At 29.2% G+C, this 26270-nt stretch overlaps 1 protein-coding gene across 1 annotated transcript in view; it reads right to left on the bottom strand.

The window, feature by feature from the left end:
• The window catches only part of slo (slowpoke), an 84107-nt gene that overhangs the window by 57015 nt on the left and 822 nt on the right, over positions 1 to 26270 (bottom strand). The window lies entirely within an intron of this gene.

The raw sequence follows: 26270 nt of genomic DNA, 5'->3' as shown, positions 1-26270 counted from the left end.
ATATAATTGTTAATTCCTAAAATGGCTTTTCCTTATTTCTTGGAACTCATTCATGTGGGGCATTTTTAAACTATGCTTCCTTCTGAAAAAGTGCAATTTATCGTTTTCTGGCTTTTCTTTCAAAACACAGCAATAAACTGATTTGCACAGTTTATTTGTTGCTTTTGTGCATTTGAAGACTTGGACGTCCTCACTTTTGAAGCCCAACAATTTTATGTAAATAATTTAACTGTTTAAAAATTTGTGCTATAATTAATATCACATAATATTTACATGGTATCAATAATTCTGACATCATTCTTCCTCTGACTGTCGGATTTTGCTGCAGCAATTAAAAAAATAATGTTTAATAAATATACTATTTTTTTTAAGTATACTCAATTTTTTTAAAAACAAAATTAACCAACATTTTTTCTTTGCGTTTAAAATCAGAGCCCCTAGATCTATATCTATACCTTCTATACCTTTTTGCTAGAATTTAATTTTAAATGATTTTTTATTTTTTTGTATTATTTGTAGTTTTTCTAAACAAGGTAAACTCATGTATAGAATAGTAAATAACTTAATAAAATTAACGAAAAATCAGAAATAACGAATAAAGAAACAGAATACTTAAGTCTCCCTACCTACTCTAAAATTGAATTTTACGACATTTCATACAAGAATATTCATTAATAACATCACTGGAATTACAATTCTTAACTGAAAAAAAAACTCTTTTCACACAAAACTAAATAAGTTTAAAATGTCCTTTTATATTTTTAACGGTTTTTATTGTAATTGATAAATTTTGGTAAAGAACTGATACCAGAGGGGCAGATTGTAGTTCTGGAGCTCCGTATATTTTTCGGTGCGCATTCTAAATTTTTTAAGATAAATGTAAAATTTTCAAGCAATTTATACGTAATTAAAAAAATAAGTTGGTATACCATTTTGTTCCAATCGTCTTCTAGCATAAGAGGCTTCTTGAATTTAAATTTTTGAGCACATAATACCAACTTTATCACTATTGATTGTTTATAGGTACAGTACCTACAATGTGAGTCTGTGAGTAAGTATATTTTACAGTATCTTAAAAACTAATAATTACACAGTTCTCTGTGCATGTAAATGGTTTCAGAATTTTTCTACATTTTCTTCTAATTAAATTAATTAATTGGTAAAAAATAATATTACATGTAATTCCAAAAAATAGCGATGCTTAAATGTTGGTTTATGAAAAAATTATGTTAAAAAAAGTGTCGCTAACCCCAACATTTAATTAATTAAACAAAAACAAAAAAATGAAAAAGCGTAATTTTAAGACTGGCAACGATTTTTTTAAGAATTTTTTGCTGAATACACTATCTAAATAAGTATAGATTTAGAATGACTGTAGAAATTACAAAATTCCAGTTCGTTAATATTTTTAATTATGTAATTAATTTTAATTGTGAGGAATCATAAAAAAAATTAAAAAAATCACATACATAGAGAAAATTATTAAGTAGGTATTTAATAGCATAAATTGATCTCTGTATGATCACTAGTTTTTGAAATATAGTATAAAATATTTTTAGAAGACTCACCTTGTATATTATATAGAATTTTGAAACCAATTTCACTGGTTTCTCTGGCCAACTAGCTCACAAGCTCTTTATTATCCAAATTTTGATTTAGTGTTGATTTTGAATATGTTTCTATTAATTTTAACTCAAAAACGATCATAGAGGACCGATACACAACAGTATTTAATTCATCATGTTTCGTTTAAGACTTATAGTATACCAACTTTCCTTCAAAAATGCATTTAAAGTGATTTATTACATATTTATTACATATCTGTTATAATTATATAAATACGTAGGTATCAGTAACTTGATATTTTATTTTTATCAAACACGTTAAAATCATTGACAATGATTTTTACAATTGCAAAATGTAAGACACCCCAACTTTTGAAGATTTTTTGTTTTATTTAAAGTTAAATTTTATTGCAAGTTTTTTTCAACTTGTGTTTGCTGGCGCCCCCTTTAGTAGGCCTAATGGGTAATCCGGCCCTGGTATATACACATGTCGAAGAACTCAGTAAATATAATAAATTTCCCTCTATTTGCCCACTTAGGATGGCGAAAGAAGGCTAATTTTAGAACTTGGACACGAATAAATACGAGCAAAGCCACTGTCTCAAGTAATTAAATCACTCGGAATACTCCATCCCTCTGTTTACCCGCCCTAATCTAAGATTAGTTAATTGGTGTTAAGTCACGTTAAGGCTTAATTACACGTCGCACGTTATTAATCCTCTCAAAAAACTATTAGGACTCTTGGCTCGTTTGTTATCCGACGATTCTCATACAAATTGTCTTTTTACTTCCACTTAATTAAAGAGGTGAGGCGCCATTGCTGCAACTTGCTGTGTAATCACGATTGAAGGCAAGCCAAATGTTTCCTTGCCATTTACAGAAATTAGTTCGTTTTTCCACTTTCAGCAGGGCCGAGCCAAGCCAATTGGCCGCCCGTGTGCAGGTAGTAGTTAAAAATTACAAAGTTAAATAAATAAAAGCAACTGTTTATTTCTTAAATATTTTGAAACAGTATATTTATGCAAAAATAAAACTATTCGTAACAAGAATAATTTTAAATTTTTTGCAGGTACATCAGCTGTTGAGTATTTACATACCTAATATTTACATAATTTACTCAATAAATTCACTTTACTTTACTCTAGGCAAATTCTTTTTCTAAAAAATAATTTGTCTAGTCCATGGGGTATTTCTCTTTCCACTGCAGTAGTAGGAAGTTAGGAAAATCTATTTTGGGACATCATCGTTCTTCGATAATTTTTAAAAGTTTTTCTGAAAAGGTCCTCTCTCTACAAGCAGAAAATGCTAATATCAAGAGAATTCTAAGAGCAGCAGTAATAATACATAGTGGAAAATGCTGATACTGATTGAGTCCTGATAACACTAAATAAAAAACGTGAATTTTAAAATATTTTTTAGAATTTCTACTGGTTTGTTCTCATTTCCATAAAATTGCTTTTTTTCTTGGCTTCACAATTTTATCGATTAACTGAATGTTTGAAAAATGTTTTTACTTAATTTTGTTAAAGGACTAAACAAGTTATGTTTCTGGTTGGACATTTTACTAAAACTTACTTTAAATAAAGAAATAGAATGGCATACCAAAAACTATTGGAGATACAAATTTGTAACTACAGTTGAATGAACCACGAAAAAATTACACATGGGTCTTTTTTCTGTGCTCTTTTGATTTTTCTGATTTTTTTGCGATTTAAAACTTTTGTATTCGCATACATTTATTTCTTCAATGTGTTGAGAACAAATTTGGCGATTAGTGATAATTAGTATTCATTTTACTCCATTTTTCGTCATAAATAAACTTACAAAACGAAAGTTCTGACAATAATTGAGTGATATGAAATTATAAGGAGCTTAGAAGACGGAACAGACAAAGAGGTTGACATAAATTTAACTATGAGAGAACTAAAAACGTAAATACAGCTGAAGCCGTTTAAAAGGGCTCAAAAAAAATTATTCTGAGAAAAATCAGAGATTTTGCTCTAAATTCTCTAAAGGAAAAGATTGAACTGACTAAATATTTTCCTGTTACCAATTAGTTCATTGTTCATAGTATATTATTATTGCATTGTTGCATTAATTACGCCATAAACAGTTTAAAAAAAATAAATTCGAATGACTGAACTATCTCCATTTTATGAGAATCTCTGATTTCTTTAGTTCACATAACGAAGATTATTCTGATTGTTTAAACTTTATAAATTTTATGCTCCCAAAGAAAAGATGGTCGGCTATATTCATTAATCCCTTTGATTGCATTCAGGCGCGTAATCTCGAGAACAAGAACGCATTCGTGAAATCAATTGTGTCACAAGAAATAATTATTGTTGAATGTTTCTCAGAAAAAAATGTAATGGTCAAATTTGTTTACAACAGTAAAAAACGCTGAAACAGCTAGACTATTTCTTTATAATTATTTTTATTCGTGAACTATTCGTAATAGAATAATTTTAAATTTTGTGCAGGTACATCATTTTTTGAGTAGTTACATACCTAATATTTACATAATTTACTCAATAAATTCACTTTACTTTACTTTAGGCAAATTCTTTTTCTAAAAAATAATTTGTCTAGTCCATGGGGTATTTCTCTTTCCACTGCAGTAGTAGGAAGTTAGGAAAATTATTAAATCTATTTTGAGACATCGTTATTCTTAGATAATTTTTGATAGTTTTTCTGAAAAGATCCTCTCTCTACAAGCAGAAAGTGCTGATATCAAGGGAATTCTAAGAGTAGCAGTAATAATACATAGTGGAAAATGCTGATACTGAATGAGTCCTGATAACACTAAATAAAAAACGTAAATTTTAAAATAATTTTTAAAATCTGCTACTGGTTTGTTCTCATTTCCATAAAATTGCTTTTTTTCTTGGCTTCACAATTTTATCGATTAACTGAATGTTTGAAAACGTTTTTACTTAATTTTGTAAAAGGTCTAAACAAGTTGTAATGTTTCTGGTTGGACATTTTACTAAAACTTACTTTAAATAAAAAAATAGAATGGCATACTACAAAACTATTGGAGATACAAATTTGTAACTACAGTTGAATGAACCACGAAAAAATTACACATGGGTCTTTTTCTGTGCTCTTTTAATTTTTCTGATTTTTTTGCAATTTAAAACTTTTGTGTTCACATACATTTATTCCTTCAATGTGTTGAGAACAAATTTGGCGACTAGTGATAATTAGTGTTTATTTTACTCCATTTTTCGTCATAAATAAATTTACAAAACGAAAAGTTCTGGCAATAATTGAAAGATATAAAGTTGTAAAGAGCTTAGAAGAGGGAACAGACGAAGAGGTTGACGTAAATTTAACTATGAGAGAACTTAAAACGTAAATATAGCTGAAGCCGTTTAAAAGCGCTCGAAAAAAAATAATTCTGAGAAAAATCAGAGTTTTTGCTCTAAATTCTTAAAGGAAAAGATTGAACTGACTAAATATTTTCCTGTTACCAAAAATGTTCATTGTTTATAGTACATGATTATTGCTTTGTTGTATTAATTACATAATAAGCGGATTAAAAAAAACTAAATTCGAATAAGTGAACTGTCTCCATTTTATGAAAACCTCTGGTTTTTTTAGTTTACATAATGGAGATTATTCTGATTATTTATACTTTATAAATTTTTTGCTCCCAAAGAAAAGAAGGTCAGCTGTATTCATTAATCCCTTTGATTGCATTCAGGCGCTTAATCTCAAGTACAAGAACGCAATCGTGAAATCAGTTGTGTCATAAGAAATAATTATTGTTGAATATTTCTCAAAAAAAAACTTTTAATGGTCAAATATGTTTACAACAGTAAAAAAACGCTTGAATGAGCTAGATCACTTCTTTCTCTATTTTACGGACTTGTTGCATAAGTAACTATTATTTTTTCCTTTTATTTTTTAATTTAATTTTGATTTTGCGAAAGGTGGAATGGTGACTTTCATAATTGGATCTTCCCCAGGTTGCGGGAAGAAGAAACGACATTTTACCACTAGTTGGAACAACAAATTTGTGTCATTTTTAATAGAAAACTTCCCTCCCTCATTTTTCCCTGTCATGTACTCGTATCAACCAAGTGATCCATTTTTCCGGCCATTGCTTCGCGCTTTGTGGATCGATAGCCGCCGACAGGAAATTAATTTTTTCATTAGAGGAAATAAAATTCACAGGTGCATTCCATTGTGTAATCCTAACCCTTAATCGATCACCTCTTTCGACATTTGCACATGTTTACAAATCACACGGTGTGGCGTACATTTGATCGATTCGAAGACCAAGACGTGTGCCACTCAGGTCGCTGATCTTATTATTATTTTACAAAGAAATTCGATCAGGAATGGAGACTTGTAATTTGCATCGATCGTCGGTATAGTCCAGAGTTTGAATAAATAACGTACGTTACACAACGATGGATTGTAATTAATTGGAAGACAAACGATCTGATGACTGTTTTAGAATGGCCATTTGTATGGGTGGATTATAATGGCACATATCGATTTGGAAAAGCTGACGCAGTTGATTATTCAAATAAAAGAAGAAGGCTCGTAATGATTTCGTAACTTTGTATTTATGAAGCTCATTTCATATTTATTATTTTATATCTATTATTATCTATCTGGTCGGTTGGTATTTACATAGGGTTTTCGTTCTATTCATGTAGAATTTATTATAATAAAATTTGTTATTTTATGATTCTGATTATTAAATCGATATATTCAATTTTCCGTCTGCAGCGTGTCGAATGCAATACATGTTTTTCAATATTTCTAGTTAAAGATTTCAGTTTATACAAACATCTCCGGTTTTCTTTTTTTTTTTTCTTTTTCTTTCTTTTAAACCTATTACCCTATTTAATGTCCAAACAGGACATCAGTTAGCTCTTTATTACTTTATATTTTTTTAAACTAGTGACTGACCTTTTAGTACCTGGACGTAATTATACAGGTAATTAAAGTAAAATATAAATACAAAATATAGGATAAATATTTTTTAAATAGGTTCAGAGATTACTGTTAAAAAATAAAAACCAAAAAAATTTGGTTTGACATCTCTAGTTTTAAAAGTGCTTTCTTGATGATATTATTAGTACTTACGTCTTGAACACGGTTTAAATCTGATTGATCTCAATTGCTACAGGTTACTACAGGGTGTTTACAATTTATTTTTATACCATTTGATTGGGAATTAGAAAATGAACGTTTTTTTATTACAACCCTAAATATCGTAGATCTTAACACATTCCGATTTATTTGATAAAAACTTGTCATGATAATGTCACTAACTGAAAAATATTGAAAACATCTAACTTTAACTCTATACAGGGTGATTCTTTTAGGGCCTACATTAGAAACTTTTTAACTTCTAACATAGTTAGAGCTTTAAAATTTTGTATAACAATCCAAGTCGACCATTCTGAGTTCAATTAAATTATTTTCAAAATGGCTGCGCTTCCAGAACTACAAAAAATTGGCGCCAAGTTTAAAATTTTAAATAGTAACCACTCACTTTTATTGCATATTTGAATTTACCTTCTCAAGCTAAGTAAAATTTATCAAAGTTGTTGGTACTTATCTGTGATTGTTTTTGACATATGTCATTTTTTTGTTAAAATTTTCGTTTGCAAATGTTTGTCTAAGACAACCCTTGAACCCTTTGCGGTAAGTACGGTAAGTGAATAATTTTTTTGTATTTGATAACTGAAGGTTTGAAGAGTTTTCCAAAATTTTCAAAATTGTTAACTGTCAAAATTCATGGCTATTTTTTCAAAATAGTTTTCAAAAAACTGCTATAACTTAGTTTTTTCAAATGGAACGACTCTTTTTTCGATATTTATTCATTTATGGCAAACTGTATCAATGCGTCCTAGATCTATCTCTTACAGTTTTTGAAAAAAACACAAAAAACGAATTTTACTTCGTATTTTTCATATTCAATCAAGTAGACTATTTGAAATATTTAATACTTAAACCCTTTGCGATAAATAAATAATTTGTTTTGCATTCGATAACTAAAGCTTTAAGTCTTCTAGAATTTTCAAAATTGTCAACTGTCAAAATTCATGGCTAGTTTGATTTTTTTTTAAATGGTTTTCAAAAAATTGCTATAACTCAATTTTTTTCAAATGGAACAACCTTATTGTCTTAACGGCAATCGAAAAAATATCGATATTTATGGTGACCTATCGGTACGTTCTATACCTATCTCTTACAGTTTTTGAAAAAAATCACAAAAAACGGATTTTACTTCGTAATTTTCATAGTTAATCAAGTAGACTTTTTGAAATATTTAATACTTAAACCCTTTGCGATAAATGAATAATTTGTTTTGCATTCGATAACCAAAGCTTTAAGTCTTCTAGAATTTTCAAAATTGTCAACTGTCAAAATTCATGGCTAGTTTGATTTTTTTTTAAATCGTTTTCAAACAATTGGTGTAACTCAATTTTTTTCAAATGGAACAACCTTATTGTCTTAACGGCAATCGAAAAAGTATAGATATTTATGGTGACCTATCGGTACGTTCTATACCTATCTCTTACAGTTTTTGAAAAAAAACACAAAAAACGGAATTTACTTCGTAATTTTCATAGTTAGTCAAGTAGACTTTGTAAAATAGTTACCAATTGTCAAACTTCAATATTTTATTTAGTTTTTATCTGGTTTATTATCAAATAAAAAACAAAACAATAACACTTAATTATGGTTTATTATAACTTAGTGAATTATATATGTAAAGTAACTCAGTCAGTCTGCCATCGAATTTTGAACTTTTTGAATGAAAATGGTGAAAAAATCGAACATTTCTTTAATGTTATCGCATTTTTCAAAGTTTACTTGATTAAAAATGAAAATAATGTTTTTTGCAATTTTTTCAAAAACTGTGAGAGATATTACAGGGTGTTAGGGAATGGCTTAGCAAGATTTCGTATGTGATCACACGAGTTAAAAACCCTTATATCATTTTTCTAAAATGTGCGTGCTTTCTTCACAAATTTTCATTAACCCACCTGTTGAAAGCCACTGGGTGGCTTGTGGTATTTTATTAGCAGATAATTTTTTCACTAAACAAAATGAAGATGGTGGCGCATGGGCGTTTTGAGAATTTTTCAAAATTGTTCATTTGTGTGGTACATTCAAATCCTGGTCCTGGCAAAAAAAATTGTGTTTTTTTTACGGTAAAATTTAATTACAAAACACAAATAACGTAGTAGATTAAAAAGTTAATTTTTCTCTACTGTTTTGTCAATAATATTAAAATTTAGGCTAATTTTTAAATTTTAGTTCAGCGGTTCTCAAAATTTGGAACTTTAATTTCAGAACGATTTTTTGGGAAAATTATGCATTTTTGATTTACATAAATTTTGTTTAATCGTTTAAGACTCATTCTTTCAAAAAAACTCTTAGATAACGCCACTCGTTTTTGAATTCGTGCTTTAAGACTGATCTTGTTGTTGACTGGTCTTGTTTTTTAATATACTATTATTTATGCTACGTAATTTAAAATCAAGCCACAACAATGCGAAATGTAGTCGTTCAATCTCCCTGAAAGCTCCACAAAACAACAAAGTCCACCGCATAGAAGAAATAAACTCCGACGGCATGTTGTGGTCGCAGCCGCTTCATATCATCGTGTAACGTCGTTTCCTTCCTCAAAGGATCACCGTAAAAAAAGACAGTCCAATAACTTAAGTTTTTATTATTTTCCAAAGTCCGGATGGGAACATTTGCAAGAAGATCGTCTGGTTTCAGTCAAAATATCAACAGAGTTGTTTATGACGGCGAGGAAGTTTTTCGCCACTTTTTTGAGGAAAAACAGGAAGTGACAAACCGTGTGTTTTAGCCATCAGAATAGAGAGTGGTTGTGTTTGGTCGCAGACTATTTTATCGCTCAAGAGTTGTAATCGGAGATAAACGAGACAAAAGGACGCTTGCAGGGGTTTCAGTTTACGTTGGAATTGGAGTTGTTCTATAAAATTGTGTAACGTTCTGGCTGAGCGAAATAAAGTTATGTCGAGACTAGCAGTTGCTAGTGCTAGTGCAAAACTTAGTATAATAAAAAGTAGAAACAAATAGTTTTATTGTGAGCTTTAAAACCATGACCCAATGCGAACCCGAGTAAATTTAGCTTTTTTTCATAATTGCAAACAAACTCATTCCTTGTTTAACCTTCTTGTGGATGTAATTTTCAAAAATCCTGAAACACACTTTTTTCTTTTCAACCGAAGTCCATATGCCAACTTCAAAAATCAAGGACTTTTGCGTTTAACTCCATTGGGGGTGGAATTTCTAAAAATGCGAAAATTTACGACTCTTTTCTTTGGATTTTTAGAAAATCACCCCCTAAGGGGATTAAATGGAGTGCTGAAATTTGAATAAAAATCAGGCATTTTTAAAGTTATATTCTTGAAAATTTGTATTTGGGCTTTCGATTAAAAAAGAAGAAAGACGTGTTTCAGGATTTTTGGAAAATTAGCCCCTAAGGGGGTTAAATGGGGTGTTAAAATTTGATTAAAAATCCGTCGTTTTTAGAGTTATATTCTTGAAAATTAGTATTTGGACTATTGGTTAAAAAAAGAAAATAAAGGTGTTTCAAAATTTTCGAAAAATCAACCCTTATGGCGTAATAAAATTTGTATAAAAAATCGTAGCATTTAAATTTACATTAATTAAAGTTGGTATTAGGGTTTTCAGTGAAAAGTAAAAAAACACTGTTTTAGTTGGAAGTACTAACCGCAAGCGGGTTGAACAGAGGTTAGAATTTGTATAAAAATCTGTAATTTTTTATTTGTATTCAAGCAATTGGTACTTGAGCTTTCGGTTAAAGATGAAAAACTTGTGTTTAAGAATATCTGGAATTTCTACCCCTAAGGGGGCTAAATATAAAAATTCGTCATTTTTGAATTCATATTTAAGAAAATTGGTATTTGGGCAGTCAATAAAAAATAAAGAAAAAAGTGTTTAATGATTTTTGAAATTCCACCATCAAAAGGGTTAAATATCAAAATCCATTATTTTTTGACTGATATCTATAAAAATTGGTATTTGGGCATTCGGTGAAAAATAAAGAAACAAGTATTTTATTATATTAAGAAATTCATTCCCCATAAGAGGGTTAAACATAAAAAATCGTTACTATTTTGAAACTATATTCATAAAAAATGGTATTTAGTCTTTAGATTAAAAATAAAAAAAGACATGTTTCTGGATTTTGGAAGTTTCACCTACAAGAGGGTGAATATAAAAATCTGTCATTTTCGAAGTTATAAGTTATAACCAAGAAAATTGGTATTTGAGCGTTCGTCTAAAAATAAAAAAACGCGTATTTCAGGTTTCTTGAAAATTCCACTCCAAGGGAGTTAAACCAAAAATCCTTCATTGTTAGTTATACATATAAACAATTCTTTATTGTTGAACTTATACATATCAATTAATATCTGAGACAGTCGGTAAAAAAGAAGAGACGTATATTTCAGCATTTTTAGAAATTCCACCCCCAATGTAGTTAAACGCAAAAGTCCTTCATTTTTTATGTTATATCCAAGAAAATTGGCATAGGGACTTACAGTTAAAAAGAAAAAAATGTGTTTCAGGATTTTTGAAAATTACATCCATAAGAGGGTTAAACAGGGAATGAGTTTGTTTGCAATTATGAAAAAAAAAAACAAAATTTACTCGGGTTCGCATTGGGTCATGGTTTCAAAGTTCACAATAAAATTATATGTTTCTACTTTTTATTATATTAAGTTTTGCATTGTTTTTCTGTTCTTCAAAATTGTTGTGGGCAACTGACAGTTTTAAATATACAGGACGTCTCAGCTAAGGTATTCGAACTTAATATCTCAGTTATTTGTCAACGGATTGTTATAAAATTTAGAATGCAAATATTTTAGGTGGTCTTTCAATTAGAAACAAAAAAAATAATTCAAGTTAAAAAATAAAATTTTAAAACACATTTCTTTTATTTAAAATTATGCCAAATTACCGTTGGATTATTAAACTCCGAAAAATAAATGGCCACACAAAAAATTAACCAAATTGCTCGACTGATCCAAGAAAAAAATTAAATTTTGTTGTTAAAAACTTAATTCAAATTTTGATAGTAATTTGGACAGTCACCCTTTGAAATAATTGATGAAGCATTTCTATGCGGCATTTTGTGTACTACTGAAAAAAATTGTCAAAATTGTTTTAATTTTGTGAAATTACTTTAAAAACCAACAGTGGGTGAAATTTCTGTGTTGTTGAAAAAGGAATCAATATTCGCCTATGGAAAGTGTCGTTGGACTTTTTGTGAAATGTTATTTATGAAATTTAAAGATTAAGGAATCGTAATAATTTAAAGACACAGGAAGCGTACCTGAACTAATTAGATTGAGGATAAAATACGTCACTAGAAACGAAGCAATACGTGGGGCTGTAATTCAAGCTTTTGAAGAGAATCCAATAAGCAGTGTACGAAACATTTCCAAAGTCCTGAATGTTTAAGTGTCTAGAATTTTTCAGTTGTTGTTCAGTCTTTTAATCCTTTTTGAAAGAATTAAAGCATCCAGTACCAAAAGTAGTCAAAAATATTGTTTTTTAACTTTGTATAGGTGAGAGATAATTGTGAAATGTCCCTTGCGTGACAGTTGCGAGTAGGAGTGACCAAAATTCAATGATAGTGCTCATTTGTCTCATAGAGATCTACGCTTTTGCATCTGTACCCACGTTTAACAGTTTGTTTCTCATTTTTCTCGCGAAACAGACGTCTTCCTCGAACGAGTTTTTTCTAACAGCATTTTTCACTGACGATCAATTTTTTAATGTAAGTCTTAAAAGGCTTAACATTTTAAAAAGGCATGTTAAAATTACGTTTTTAGAACTTGAGTTGTTGCATTAATTGGATTTTAATCTTTATCTTCTAAAATATCTGCATTTTAAATTTCATAAAAATCCGTTAACAAATATCTGAGATATTAGGCTCGAAAGTCTTAGCTGAGACACCCTGTATAGATTGGAGCGGTGCTTTATCTGGCATTTTTTATCAAGATTCGCAATTTTAAGAAACTGTTTAATTTTTTGGAACTGCGGTCAAAAATCGTGTATTCAACTCAAAGCAGCTTGTCCAAGGCCCATTAAAGCCCCATTAACCACCGAAACGACTCCGACAATCTCCTTTGTACGAAAAGACACGCCAGAGCAAGATTTGAGCAATCGATCGATGTCTGTTCTCAACACAAAGAGTCGCAGTAGGAATTAAAAGAGTTCATGGAGTGAGGAAACCCCAGCGATTCGATAATTCTCGTTCTTCATCCCCTTTAAACCACCTCTAAGACAGTTTTATTATTCATAAACATGTCCATAAAGGGAATAATCGAATCATATCGTGACATTTATTGAAAAATAAAATAAACCCTTGATGAGTAATAACTCAGTTTTATATTCAATCAATCCAATAACTATCTCCGCCGTTAAGAATCTAATTTCCTAAAAGAATAACGTTACGATTTATGCAATTAGTCCTCGCCTTCACGCGAACAGTTTACGAACCGTCGCATAATTACATCCCTCGCAAATTAACGTTCTTGTTTACAAGCGATAAAATTTTAATGCACTTCCTCAAATCGAAAACTGACATTAATCCAAGTCCGCACTAGCCTAATTAAGATCAGTGTGTTACAAATTAAATAAACGAATGCTTTGTCCATTTTATTGCATCTTTTTTGCGTCTGTAACTAGTCTTTGAGTAGAAGCCGCAGAAAAAGGATGCAAGAACGAAACTTTGGACCTTGCAGCATCAGAATTCAAGATCAATACACCCTCCTGACCCAGTATCCAAATGCAATTTACGGCGAACCAGTGGCGGATGTCGCTGGGTTTTACACACAATTGCGCGCAATTTGATTGGTTTTATCGCCGATGCAAAAATTGCATTTAAAATGAAAGAAATTCAACGAGGAAAGTTGCTTCAAATATCGTGATTTTCCCATTTAGCTAAAAGAAGCAAGATTTTTACTAATTGAAAAAGTCATGCTAAAGTGGAGAGCTTTGTTGGTGTTTCCATTTTTAAAAGCTTTTATATAACTTGCTTTGTTGTTTGTCTGTCTGTTTCATATTTTTGGAGCCAAATTTGAAAGGGTTCCCGTTGTCCTAATAAATTGAAATTTTGCATACTTACGTAATCTGCGTGACAATGCAATCCTATGCAGTTAAATACCCCCTAAAGAGGTTAAATAAGGTTTTGAAGATTTAGATTATGTTTACAAATGGGTTTTCGATGTCATTGGGAAATATATTAATACCTAATCATTTTCATTACTTTTTGTTCTTTTAATACCAACAGCTGTTTTCTATCACATACCACTAAATAAGTTTTCACAAATCAGCAAAATAATGATACGGCGAAACTAAATCTCAGCGGAAAAAACGTTTAGAATAAGTAAAAACTAAAAAGTAATAAATAAAAAATTTAAAAAAATGTTTTTTTAGAAAAAGCTTTTATTTAAAAGATGCACTAAAAAGTAAAAAATAATGCTTTTCTATCAAAAAAGAATATTTTTGCTTAAAAATTAGGATTCTAATATTTATAAAAGCTTTGGAAACGGTCATAAGTCATAACAATGCGACATTACAGAATTACTTTCTTGGATTGAGCACTGTTTCCAAAGCTTTTACAAATTTCACAATCCTAATTTGTAAGCAAAAATATACTTCTCTAATAGAAAAACTACTTTTTAGTGCATCGTTTCTTTTTTTTTTTATTTTTCTTTTTTTTTAAACATTTTTTAATTTTTTTTATGTAACAGCTGCTTCTGCACTTCAGCTAAAACATCTTCTGCAAATCTTGAAAAACGCATCATTTTAACAAGTATAAAATTTTAAATGTCCCTCTTACGTCTACGAATAATTTTGTAATTTCAGTAGTATTTTTCATAATAAATCGATTTCTTCAGAATTGTAACAAAAATTGTGATAATACAAAATTAGTTATTTGTTACTTATGTAGTTTATATAATGTGTTCAAACTACAGAATTCAAATATAATGTGCCGCTTCGTTTAAATGACTGTTGTAGTCTGAGTATTGTCATGATTATTAAATCTTTGAATTAGCTTCCAACTCACTTTTTTGGATTTTTCGGCAAAGTTTAGGATTTGTCTTAATTTATATCTTCGCGATCTTATATATTTTCGCGATTTTTGTTGTTGTGTTCTAGTTCGTTTTTAAATTCGAAGCCTTTTTGCATTATTTTGACGGACCTGTCACTTTGACGTCATTCACAATTTAAATTAAGCGGCACATTACGTTCAAATTTCATAGGTGACTTGATGAACGACAATTTTTGACATTGCATTTTATAAAAGTTCAACAAAATACAAAAATATAAAACGTTAGGTAAGTAAGTATTATTTTTTTATAAATAGTTTAGTTTAAATATATAAGTTGTTTTGAGCAGTATTTCTCCAAAAATAATAGGTTGAGAATATCTCATATCGCGTTATTTTCGCAAAATGGTCTGGAAATGGTTAAATAACAACTTGAGAAATAATAACAACAACATAAATAAACAACTTAATCGCCAAGAGTAACCGAATTTGCCTTAATAGACATACTTTTCATTAAAAAAACTAATGGCCGGTTTACAGAAAGCGAAATTAAGATTTAATTCAAAATTAAACTAATTCGAATTAAGTTGCCATTTAAAATGCATTGACAAATGTCAAGTTAATCGCGATTAAAATTTAATTGCGATTAAAATGTTCTGTAAACCGGCTCTTAATTTTTAGCATTTTAATTAATAAGCGAGTCAAATTGCCCGGGAAACTCAAAAATTCCCTTTTTTTTAACACACAGTGTAAAATTAACAACAAAAAAAATCATGTTATTAGTGGTTTAAATTTTGTTTTAAAATTTGTTACATTTATCAAAAAAAGGGAATAAAATTTGTTGAACTTTAATGTTAAAATTATTATTAAACATTAGGAAGGAATTATTATCTGCTAGTAGTTATTTTTTGATGGGGCGGGTAATTTAGTATTAATTGATCATAATTAGTAGTTTATAACGACAAAATCATTTCTCCTAATCCATGAAATAACCATGAAAAGCTTAAGAGACTTTTAAATGTTACACAAATGAATTACTGCAGCTAATGGAATATTTTATGATATTTAAAATCATTTCAAATAGTAATATTTTTAAAAAAGCAGTTAGTTTTTTCAAAACACATACAAAAAATAAAACATATGTACGTTGAAATTAACTCAAACTTTGTAAAACTAATAAAAACTATATCCTAGTCAAAACTTGAAACCAAATAATAAGAGTTGAGTTTTTGGACCAACAAAAAAATCAAAAACCATTTCTAATCTTAATACCTGTAATAATACTTGTTTTTTATTTTTTGTACTGTTGCTGAAATACATATTTGCTTCTGGTATTAAATATCCTTCTCGCTAAATTTTTTTATTTTGACGAAATCTTGGAATTTATTCTATATTTCATTTTTTTAGACGTTTGTACCCGTTTACATTTTATACACTTTATAAGACAGGGTGAGCCAGTTAAAGATTTTTTTTTAATTTTTTTAGATGTAACCAATAATAATACTCCATCTCCAACTGCAATTACTAAATGAAACCATAATAACCACTTGTGAAATAAAAGTGTATTTCTGGCTTCAAAAGTAAAAAGATCAAATTTAAATAAATAAGCATCTTCTGACAGCCAGAATTAAATTAAATAACATTATTAATATCTGCTTGTTAAGAGCAAATAATTATAAAAATACTTGAATAGGAGAAGAAGAAGAAGAAGAAGAAAAAAAATTGTAAATACATAAAAAAGGAAACATGTAAAGAAAAGAAGAAGAAAAAGTAAGTAAAAAAAGTAAAAAAATAAATACATTTTTAATTGATTTGTTTATCGGCGATTTATGTCCTGACTAAAAATTGTGTGGGGAAAAGCGAAACTGTTGAAATGAGGCGTTTTCATATATTATATACAACGTGTTAGGAAATCATTTAGCAAAAATTTAAAGGTATATAGAGAATGGATTAAGCAAAATTTATGTAAATCAAAAATGCATAGTTTTCCTAAAAAATCGTTTTGAAATTAAATCCCAAATTTTGAGAACCGCTGAATAGAATTATAAAAATTAGCGTAAATTTTAATATTATGGACAAAACAGCAAAAGTAAGTTAACTTCTTAGTCAATTACGTTATTCTTCTATTTCAATTTGCATTTTTTTATTAAATTTTACGAAAAAAAAAACAAAAATTTTTCGCCAAGACCGGAATTCTACACAAATGAACATGTTAGCCACAATTTTGAAAACTTCTCGTAACGTACATAGACCACCATCTCCATTTTGTTTAAAGAAAAAATTAACTGCTAATAAACTACCAAAAGCCACACAGTGGCTCTCAACATGTGAGTTAATAAAAATTTTTGAAGAAAGTACTCACTTTTTGGAAAAATAATATAAGGGTTTTTAACTCGTCTGATCATGACAAATTCACATTGGAAATATTGCTAAGCCACTCCCTAACACTGCATTATAAATAAATAACGTAAAGGAATATGAGTAGGTAAATTTTATTTAAGTTTAGACTTCAGGAGGTTGAGTGACATAATATAGCCATAAAAATTTTACTAAACAGACATAAAACTACGCGGTATAGTTTCGCCAACATTTTTCCATTTCATGAAGGTTCTGAATGAATCATATTTTACATCCTTGTGTAGTAACTCCATACTTTAAATAAATAAAAACACATTTGAGCAAGTGGTAAAAACGCAAATGAGCAACTTCATACAAAATTGCAATTTTCTCGTTCCTCCCCTATCCAAATTTTGTCATTTTTGCGCTGTTATGTTAGAATTTAGGCCAACACTATTTTATTCAAATTACGACACATCCCTACGTGGTGATAATTAAGCGTTGGACGCAAACTCGTCATAACGGCCAAATCGCATTATTTTAAGCATCGTAGATTTATAAATACAATTCTAATTTTACTCAACATTCTATTTACGTGGCAACTGGAGATGTCACAACTTGAACAGATAAGAGTCCTTCGATCGGATTAAATGCGAATTTAAGTCAAAGAAACAGCTTATAGAGAGTCAAACGGTCATAAAATAATTGCCTGCAATAATCGCAATTTTTATGCAAGTTGTTGGGATATTTTCAGATTAGAGATTATCTTCATGTTAAATTTAGCAGTTAATGGGCCATTAAACACGTGATGGGTGGATACTGTGCACGCAATTAAATAAACAGGTGAGTGAATTGATAGTTTGAGAGAGTTGCATACGATATTTTTTCTTCTATGAAATTAGATGACTGCGCGAAAGAAATTAATAACAGAATTACTGGACCAGCGTCCAATGATGATGTGTAATTCAAGTCTGTCATGACCAGGAAAAGGAAACACTAAACAACAAAATTAAAAATCTTGACACGCACACCAAAGCCTGCATTCAAATTTAAATAATTATCCTTTCGAGATATTCAGGGACACTGTAATGCAAATTTAAGAATAGGTTAGTTATGCCTGACATGCATTTTCCATTTCTCAAGAAAGATCTTTTCAACAATTTGCGTCAAAACATCTCTCAGCTACTTATTTACACTCGGCAAACATTCTCCCTTATCGTCAATAAACATCACAGGACGGAAAAATGTCAGAAATCGCACCGAATCTAATCCACAATTGGATCGTGAATAAGATGTAAAAAAAATCCCAACTCGTAAAATGTATCAGTGTGAGCTTAGTGTCTTCTCAGATAAAGAATAAAACGATTTTTTGTTGGCATAGTTTGAAAAAGTTTATTCAGGTAATGTTTGGAATATACACATCAGGTGTAATCTGATTTGAGATAATAAAGAATGTTTGTGGGAGGATGTGTAATGGCAAAAGTAGGCAGTAATGAGGTTTTATTGAGCAAATATTGATTCTCTAACGTAATTTTGAATTCTGGAGCTGGGGATATTTACAAATCAAATGTCACAATCAGGGCCAGATTATAGTTGTAGGAGCCCCTAAGCAAATCTGACTCGGTGCCCACCTTCTAGAACAGTAAATAACTTAATAAAATTAAAGAAAAAATCAGAAATAACGATTAAAAAAACAGAACACTTAAGCCCCCTACCTACTCTAAAATCGAATTTTACATTTCATACAAAAATATTCATTAATAACATCACTGGAACTATAATTCTTAACTGAAAAAAAAAACTCTTTTCACACATAACTAAATAAGTTTAAAATGTCCTTTTAAATTTTTAACGGTTTTTAATGTGATTGATAAATTTTGGTAAAGAACTGATACCAGAGGGGCAAATTGTAGTTCTCGAGCCCCGTATATTTTTCTGTGTGCATTCTAAACTTTTTAAGATAAATGTAAAACTTTCAAGCAAATTATACGTAATTAAAAAAAATAACTTGGTATACCATTTTGTTCCTATACGACTTCTAGCATAAGAGGCATCTTGAATTTAAATTTTTGAGCACATAATACTAACTTTATTACTATTGATTGTTTATAGATACTACAGTACCTACAATGTGAGTCTGTGAATAGGTATGTTTTACAGTATCCTAAAAACTAATAATTACACAGTTCTCTAGCTGTAAATTGTTTCAGAATTTTTCTACATTTTCTTCTAATTAAACTTACTAAATGGTAAAAAATAATATTTCATGTGATTCTAAAAAGAAGCGATGCTTAAATGTTGGTTTATGAAAAAAGTATGTTAAAAAAGTGTCACTAACCTCAACATTTAATTATTAAACAAAAACAAAAAACTGAAATAGCGTAATTTTAAGACTGGCAACGATTTTCTTAAGAATTTTTTGCTCAATACACTATCTAAATAAGCATAGATTTAGAATGACAGTAGAAATTACAAAATTCCAGTTTGAATATTAATATTTTTAATTATGTAATTAATTTTAATTGTGAGGAATCATAAAGAAATTCTAAGAAAGTCACATGCATAGAGAAAATTATTAAGTATGTATTTAATAGCATTAATTGATTTCTGTGTGATTACTAGTTTTTGCAATGTAGTAAAAAATATTTTTAGAAGACTCACCTTGTATAATAGATAGAATTTTGAAACCAATTTCACTGTTTTCTCTGCCCAACTAGCTCACAAGCTCTTTATTATCCAAATTTCGATTTTGTGTTGATTTTGAATATGTTTCTATTAATTTGAACTCAAAAACGATCGTAGACACCGATGCACAATAGAATTTAATTCGTCATGTTTCGTTAAAGACTTATAGTACACCTACTTTCCTTCAAAAATGCATTTCAAGTGATTTCATATCAAGAAAATAAACAAGGCATTTTTAGGATATTTGTATATATCTGTTATAATTATATACATACCTATCAGTAACTTGATATTTTATTTTTATCAAAAACGTTGAAATCATTATCAATGATTTTTACTGCAAAATGTATTTTTACATTTTACAATTTGCAAAATGTAAGACACCTCAACTTTTGAAGATTTTTTGTTTTATTTAAAGTTTTATTTTATTTTAAATTGTTATTTTTTTACAACTTTTGTTTGCTGGCGCCCCCTAGGCTGCAGCCTAGGTAGCCTAATGGGTGATCTGGCCCTAGTTCCAACTACGGAGGACTATAAGTTAGGAGAAGAAAGCAAGATTTTCTGAACCGAAAAAAATAGTATGGCAGAGGGCGCTTCGAGCATTATACCGTCTCGGCCATAAATCCAACCAATTCACTATTTACTTGAAAAAAAAATGCTTTGCATTCTTAACATTCTGAGAAAAACTGAGAAAAAAAATTATTTAAAATTTTTAATTTGTGCTGCGTCCCCTATTTTTCAAGACGCAGAGAATATGGTTAAATATACAACAAAAATGTTAGAAAGAATTTGTAGAGAATTAAAATTCATTTAAAAAAGTCAGCGAGACCAAGTCAAGTAACAGAATGTTAATTTATACCTAATCTGTAGAAGATGAAAAAATGGTGTTCCGGACTTTTTTGTAAGAAATTTAATTCTCTACAGCTTTCTTCCTAACATTTTTCTTGCATCTGTAGCAGTATTTCCACTGTTTTGAAAAACATGGAGCAAAGGGCAAATTAGTAAAATTAAAAAAAAATTACTTTACGATAAAATTTTTGCATAATATTTATGACTTACTATTGAGAATTGGGAGGTCTAGTTGGCTAATTTTTAAAAGCTTTTATTTAACTTGCTTTATTGTCTGTCTGTCTGTTTCATATTTTTGGAGCCAAATTTGAAAGAGTTCCAGTTGTCCCAATGAATTGAAATTTTGCATACTTACGTAATCTGTGTGACAATGCAATCCTATGAGCTTAAATACCCCCTAAAGGAGTTAAATGGAGTTTTGCAGTTTTAGGTTATATTTACAAATGAGTTTTTGATGTGTACATACTATCACTTATACCAACATTAACGGTATGTTGGTCATTGGAAAATATATTAATACCAAATCATTTTCATTACGTTTCGTTACAAACAAATGTTGCTATTTTTTTAAATTCATTTATCTTTGACGTTAAAGTGTAGACACAGAACAGAGATTAGGATGTGTTTTCAATGCTAACAGCTGTTTTCTATCTATTACCACTAAACAAGTTTGCACAAATCAGTAAAATAATGGTGTTACAATAATACGGCGAAACTAAATCTCAGAGAAAAAGATGTTTAAAATAATTAAAGACTAAAAAGCAATAATAAATATGTTTTTTTAGAAAAAGCTTTTATTTAAAAGATGCATTAAAAAGTAAAAAATAATTTTTCTATCAGAGAAGAATATTTTTGTTTACAAATTAGAATTTTAAGATTTATAAAAGCTTTGGGAACGGTCATAAGTCATAAAGTCATAACAATACGGCATTAAACAATAACTTTTTTAAATTGTGCACCAAAGCTTTTATAAAGTTTAAAATCCTAATTTGTAAGCAAAAATATTCTCCTCTGATAGAAAAACATTATTTTTTACTTTTTAATGCATTTTTTAAATAAAATCTCTTCTCTAAAAAAAAACATTTTTCTAATTTTTTTGTTTGCTATGTGTTAACCGTCATACAAATACAAACTTTTATTTTAAATCACTGCTCTGAAAACTTACACGGTGATGGAACAACTGCGCTTTCTAGCGACATTAATGGAACTATCGAAGGCGGTAACGTTTTATTTGTATGTCATTTCATATCCTAACCTGTAGATATCCGTAGTTACAACCAGAAGCTTATAAAACAAAACAGAACTCGGATTGTTTAAAAATAACAAATTATTGATTTAATCCTTTCATGGGGCATTTATCAAACATTTCAAAAGGCAGATTTATATTACGAGTACAAAAATTCTGGAATTTTGTTAGTAAAACCAAAGACAAAACAAGTCTGAGAATCCAAATATTAGTTGAAACAGCTTATAAATGTAATATTTATTTTGAATAGTATCAACAAAGGCGCTCAAAACACTTTACCGAATTTACGAGCCATTAATCTGTCAAACATTCCGAACATTTTCGAGTTCCCTTTCAATTTTCCTTTGGCCCTTTTCCAAAATTTCCTGCACCTTTCCCACCCCCGACGTTTTTCCACTGAAGCAATACAACACCGGTCAAATCCTGACCTTAATAATTTATCGATCCTGCGGCTCTATACCGCGGACAAATAACAAATATTTAATTGCAATGCGTCGAGTCCACCGATTCATTATTAAGCAATTCCGTATGTTCACCCTGGCACCGGGCCAAGCGTCATAATTCCACAAAAAAAAATCCAAAAATTGATCAAACATTTACATATTTATCCCTGCGCGCTGGTCACGATATCCGACTCTAACAACGCGTTTCCTTTTAATAAATTCTGCGGTTATTTTAATAATGCGAGTGATAAGATTAGAGCGCTGTTTTATCGATTATGTGTCGCCGGAAATTTAAAATTATGCCGTCGATTTTACAGCAAGGGATTTGGTTTTAAAACGAAGAAGTTTGAATCGGACTGGATTGGCTTCGGGGGTTTCTTCCGCAATTTCGCTTAAATTCTTAAATTCTGCGAACATGTTCGTCCATCTCGAAGCGTTTTTCAACGCGAAACAAATTTCGCAATCATTTTTACTGTCTTTGATAAATTGCTACAATTCTCTGTCTGGATTCTGGACTGTTTATGGCTTTGGGTTGTAAGTATTTTATATCTGGGACATAAAACCGCATGAGTGTATTCCGACTTTGTGTAACAATGGTAAAGTTTTCGATTTATGGCGATCTAAGCTTTGCTACAATGTAACGTTCCGGTTGAAAATTTTAAATGTTTATACAGAAAGACTTTATCCAACCTAATATAATGATACGGAATATCCAAGAAAATTTTAGTTTTCTACTACAAGTTTGTAAGTTCTGGTCAGTTTTTGAAGCACTCTAGATTTAACTTTTTTAACCTTTTTTAACCTCTTATTCTCCGCATTTTCATTTTTCTTTGCGAAGGCTAAGGATAGTAATTTTTTTTTATTGTCAGTAAGGAATAAGCTCGACTAAAATTTACCCGAGCTTTCATCAAAAATGTGTGCTTAAGCTTATCGCCATCAAAGCTCAGTTTCAGTGAAATTTATGTCATGAACCTAAGTTTAAATCAAATTTGTGTTTAACAACTTCGTTTTAAAAACGTTTTTTTTATATTCTGTATATAAAAAAATTCTTTTTGTAAACAGTTTTTCTGTAAATATCCGTAAAATTTTGAGTTTTTTTGTTATCAACTGAAAGATTATAGGAGCTTAAAATTTAGAAAAAAAATAACAGTTTGTTATCAAAACTTACATTTTACTTTAGTTCACTGCTCTTTTAAGTTAAGACTTTAATTCCGACCTCTTATTGTCTAATAAAGGTAATGATGAATTTAACAATTATCTTGTATTAGAAACAGGTTTAAAAAAACGATCGTTTGGTCCTCCAAATAAAAAACCTCTTATTAGTTATTCGGTACACAGGAGTTTCTTTCCTTAAATCTCAGTAAAATTTAGTTTCTTCGGTTTCTACCTAAAATTTGTGTACTCTATGGCTAAAATTTTTTATAAAGTTTTTTGAATTTAAAAAAGTGTTAAAACCCAATTTACTTTGACTAATTTAAAGAAGTTAAAAAAAAGCTTAGTTTTTGAAAAGACACTTTTACTTTAATTTACTGTTTTTTATGTCAGAATTATAAATTCTTAAATAAATGGCGCAAATAAAAAAATTCTTAAATGGTCCTAAAATTTTGCCCTTTTTAATTTCAGGTAAAAAATTAGAGCTCTTTTTAATTCCAACTTAAAATTTATAGCGTGTTTCAAACTGGAAAACCATAGAAAATATAGTTATCCTTGCTTTTCAATATGATTATCGTTTCTAAGGTGATAAGGCGATTAAAATATCCTTAGAAACAAAAGGCTTGGATTATATTGACTCAAGAAGTAATTATTAGTTTGACTGATTTGAAGAAATGTCAAATAAGACACTGTTATTTCAATTTACTGTTTTTTAGGTCAGGATTTCCTTATAAATGCTTCTCAAATAAAGAAATAAGGAAAAATAAACAGATCTCTTGAAATAAATGCAATTTTTTTGACCTTTAACCTTTGTTTATAAAATACGAATCTGGGAAAGTAATTATTAATTTTGCTAATGAAATGACTGATGCAAGTTCTGGGTCATCTATATAATCGATAAAACTGCTGCAACTAATTTTGGAAGCTGAACGCCAATTAAAAAAAGTATTGTGCCTGCAATTACATGGGCAAATTAATAATTCGACAACATTCTAAAAACAAACCATTAACCCAGAAGCATATTTACATATGGGCTAAATGAGCAATAGCCCAGTGCAGCTTTAATAAATTGATCAAATTTTTAGTTATCGTCGCATTTTTTACTTCTTAAGTTCTTAATTGTTTGATTAATGAGTTTTAAGAAGTTTTTAGTTGTAGCTTTGTGACCTAAATGTCTTTGAAAAAAGTCAACGACAACATAATACTCGTTTTATACAAAAAAAGTCGTAAATATGTGTAGGTTTTTCGTAAAAAAAATTTTTTATTAATTTCAGGGTATTTTTTTAAAAGATATCCTAGAAAACCACAGATTTATTTGGTTTCATTACGAAGAATTTTTTCAGATTTTTAATTTAATTTTTAAAACTCTCTTGAATTTTGGAGAACTGAATTTGCTATTTCGTTCAAATAAAGTGATTGAAAAAATATAAAGATAAATATAAATAAAAATATAAAATATAAATATAAATATAAAGATGTATATTAAAACATCAATATCTAGCAGTTTATGCATTTAACAGTTCATTTAAAGTTTCACAAAAGAAGTGATACTTAAAATTTTAAAGGGTGATTTGTACAGTGCGTTCAAAAAGTCTTTAGATCAACTCTTGCTGTGAAATTTTGAAAAGTACAAATTAAATGCACAGTATTTTATTCAAACGACAAGTATTTTTGATCAGTAAAAATAATAAATGCACAGTAAAAATAACAAATGCACAGTAAAATAACAAATGCACAGTAAAAACAATAAATGCACAAAAAAAATAATAAATGCACAGTAAAAATAATAGATGCACAGTAAAAATAACAAATGCACAGTAAAATAACAAATGCACAGTAAAAATAATAAATGCACTGTTAAAATAATAAATGCACAGTAAAAATAACAATTGCATAGTAAGAATAATAAATGCACAGTAAAAATAATGAATGCACAATAAAAATAATAACTGCACAGTTAAAATAATATTTGCAGAGTAAAAATAACAAATGCATAGTAAAAATAACAATTGCACAGTAAAAATAATAAATGCACAGTAAAAATAATAAGTCCACAGTAAATATAGTAAATGCACAGTAAAAATAACAATTTCATAGTAAAAATAATAAATGCACAGTAAAAATAATAACTGTGCAGTAAAAATAATAAATGCACAGTAAAAATAATAGATGCAAAGTAAAAATAATAAATGCGCAGTAAATAATAGCATCTCAAAACTAGAGAGTGTAGAATTCGCCCCAGCCTGCAAGCTAGCTACTGGGCGTTTATTATTTAAACTGTACGAATTTTACTAAAATACTGAGCGTAGTTTACTTGTCATTTAAATTTTTTACTGTGCGAAAATTATTATTTTTTACTGATCAAAATCGAATTTATTACTGATCGCTTTATTACGACGCAATTTTGAACGTATTTTGATTACTTACGATTACTACGAACTTTAACAGCTTCAATAGAATAAAACGATAATCTATCAATCTAAATTCCACAGCAAGAGTTGATCTAAAGGCTTTTTGAACGCACCGTATTACAAAGTACGACAAAAATCTCTCTGTGTTAATAAAAATTGTTCATTTACGGGGTTTGTACATTTGTTCTTATTCTATAAATTAATCAATAAATGTTGTCTTAGGCAGGGGCGTCAATGGACCTAAATACGCCACTGCATGTTCCTATTCAAAAATGTTTGATTTCATGTTATTGATATTTTTGATTTGACAAGGTTTAGAATAGACTGGTAAATAATTGTCCTTTTTGTAGTCAATTCGTATCAAAATAACCTTTTTCACCTAAATTTTTTATAATGTTGGCAGAGACTTGCTGTATTTGTGTCATACATTGAGGTCATAATGATGCACGTCATTAGTTAGGAAGACGTAATTTACCATAATTTTGT

This window comes from Tribolium castaneum, chromosome 7 (genome assembly GCF_031307605.1).
Source record: "Tribolium castaneum strain GA2 chromosome 7, icTriCast1.1, whole genome shotgun sequence".
NCBI classification, from domain to species: domain Eukaryota; kingdom Metazoa; phylum Arthropoda; class Insecta; order Coleoptera; family Tenebrionidae; genus Tribolium; species Tribolium castaneum.
This window is presented reverse-complemented; position numbering and strand designations above follow the sequence as displayed.